Raw genomic sequence first — 2,662 nt, 5'->3', positions numbered from 1 at the left:
CTCCTACAATCTATAAATTCAGTATATTTAATCTGCTTTACAAGCCCTTCAGATGGCTGCCTTTTCAGCCACGATCTTCCTAAGAACTCAACTCTTGTAAATTTAATAAATGAAACTTATAGCTATAATAAATTTCAACATTATAAGCAATAAACATAAAAGGCCTATTTCGATTTTCTTATTAGGTAATAAGGCTAGGGATTCTTTTTCACTTCAACCGCTATAAACTCAATTTTAAATCTTCCTAGCATTAAAAGAGTCTCAACTTCACGAGAAGTTCCAGGCAAACCATAGTGACCATCTCAGAGAACTGAGGTCCTCTCAAGTAAATAAAAGGTACTTAAAGACTAGAGACCAAGTCCAGGAAAATAAACCTGGGGGCATTTGTCATCCAGATCTAGGAAGGTTCTCTCCATCCACTGACAGACACGTGGACTCATTTTTATAATTGCAATAATAAAGGACTCAAAATCTTTTCCCTTCAAGTAGAGTTGGCTTTACTGATGTCTTCTAGGGGCAAAGTACATACACTGTTACCTAATTGTTTCATCTACAGTCACCCTCACTGTTTGGGTCTAACTTCTTTCAATAATCTCTTTATTGTCTGCTTGAATCATGCTTTTATTTTATTTCATTTTAGGACACGAGTCCTTTGGTTGGATGCTCTATCTGCATACCTTCATCTGGTCTATTAATTATGATGATGGTCTGTTAATTATGATGATGTCATGGTAATGACAATCTGATCCTTCCAGTACCTCCCTCACAGGAGCTATTTTGAGGATCAAGTGAGCTAACTAAATGCTAAAATACTTGCTACAGTGAACATAATGGGCACTGGACGACAACTATTATTTGGGGGTGTTTTCACTTACATAGACTTTTATCAAATTGTTCAATTTTAGTATAATGACATATAATTGCAGTTTTTAAAGTCATATATCATATTATGTCCATTTCCTGACAAAGTCCCACTAAAGCAGTGGTAAAAAGATATTTAAGGCAGTATAAGCCTGTAAGTACAGGAAAAACAAAAAATCAGAAGAGATAATGGTTTAGGAAACAGAAAACCTAAATGTGTGGTGGGAAAATCTGAGTAGCAACTTAACTTATACTGAAAATACCTGAAAAGGCTTCAGAATCGCCAGTAATAGTTGACCTGATGATGGAGCAAAAAGGAGAAACATTAATTCAAAATTCTCCTTAAGAAGCATGTGGACCCTTTGATCAGCTCTCATTCTGTACAGGTGATAAAAGTCTCCTCCCTCCGATAGAAGAGCAGGTATAATCTACTCTGTCAATAGGTAAAGCCTAGAACTGAGGACTGGGCTTATTAGCTACAGGTGAAGGATTGAGCACCTAAGTAAAATAGGAAGATTAACAGAAGCTTAAACACAAATATTGGGAGGTCCTCCCAACCCTCTAACCCTCCACGCATGTCCTAAAAGCCTTCCCTAAGGAAGCTGGACAACCCCCCAAAAAGAGACCTAATGATTCTGACGTTTTAGATTCCCCAATTGTCCTAGTCTGTTCAGGCCACAGTTAACAAAATACCTTGACCTAGGAAATTTATAAACACCGTAAGTTCATTGCTCACAGTTCTGGAGGCTGAGGAAGTAGCAGATTCCGTGTTTGGTTAGGACCCTTCCTCACAGTTGGTGTCTTCTGTGCATCCTTGAATGGCTGAGGAGCCCTTAGGGGCCTCTTTTAAAAAATATATTTTTTTTTTTAATGACTGAAACAAAAAACACTTAAAACCGCAGCTTCTGGAAGAACCACTTATTCTTGCCCATCTTGTACCTCTCTTCAAACTTGACCTTGGCCTCCTGTCAGGCCTTGTGGTTCAAGAGCAGGGTCTCTGAAGACATCCTTGTTGACCATAGTTTTGTCCAAGGGGATATCCACAGAGTACCTTGTGGGTATGAGGTAACTGTAGTTACAAACTTTTACAAAAGAAATGATCTTTGATCACTTGGCAATCTTCTTTTTGCCCATGGCAGCTGTCACTTTGCAGGGATAACAGTCAATTCCAGCCACCAGAACATGGCCATAGGGGCCATCTGACGTGCCATCATCAATGTTCTTCGTGATGACAGCTTTGCATCGACAGTAGTGTACAGCAAGAACTAGCACTGCTTTCCCAGGTTTCATGAACTTGCCTATTTTGACAGCAACCACCAAGGCCTATATCAGAAAGCAGGGGCCTCTTTTATAATAAAGGCATTAATCCTATTCATGACGACTGAGCCCTCATGACCTAGTCCCCACCTAAAGGTCCACCTTCTAATACTATCTTATTGGTGATTAGGCTTCAATCTGTGAATTTAGAGGGGCACAAACATTGGCATCATAGTGTCAATGGAATGACACGGAAAATCATAAAATGAAACATTGCAGTTGACAAGCCCACCCCCAAGCACAAAGCTTCCAATCAGCTTTTAGTGGTGAGGGGGCAGCCAAGGTCTCCCACACATTCAAAGAAAACATCTAATATGAATTCAAAGACCCAAATAAACAGAAAAAAAATGCAGACAAAATAAAATATTAAAAAATTGTTAATATCTTTGCAGAGAAAAGTATCTTGAAAACAATCAGAGTGGAATTGTTTTCCTTTAACAAAAGAGACTATTAGAGGATTGAAAAGAAACTCTTGAAAGTTAAA

The 2,662-nt window shown here is 38.6% G+C and overlaps 1 pseudogene; it reads right to left on the bottom strand.

Moving 5' to 3' along the window:
• Window positions 1-1,751: 1,751 nt before the first annotated feature.
• On the bottom strand, window positions 1,752-2,157 carry LOC128576502 (60S ribosomal protein L27-like; annotated as a pseudogene).
• Between the last annotated feature and the right edge of the window lie 505 nt (window positions 2,158-2,662).

This window comes from Nycticebus coucang, chromosome 24, assembly GCF_027406575.1.
Source record: "Nycticebus coucang isolate mNycCou1 chromosome 24, mNycCou1.pri, whole genome shotgun sequence".
In the NCBI taxonomy this organism is placed as follows: Eukaryota; Metazoa; Chordata; class Mammalia; order Primates; family Lorisidae; genus Nycticebus; species Nycticebus coucang.
Note: the sequence above shows the minus strand (reverse complement) of the source record. Positions and strands in the feature narration are given on the sequence as shown.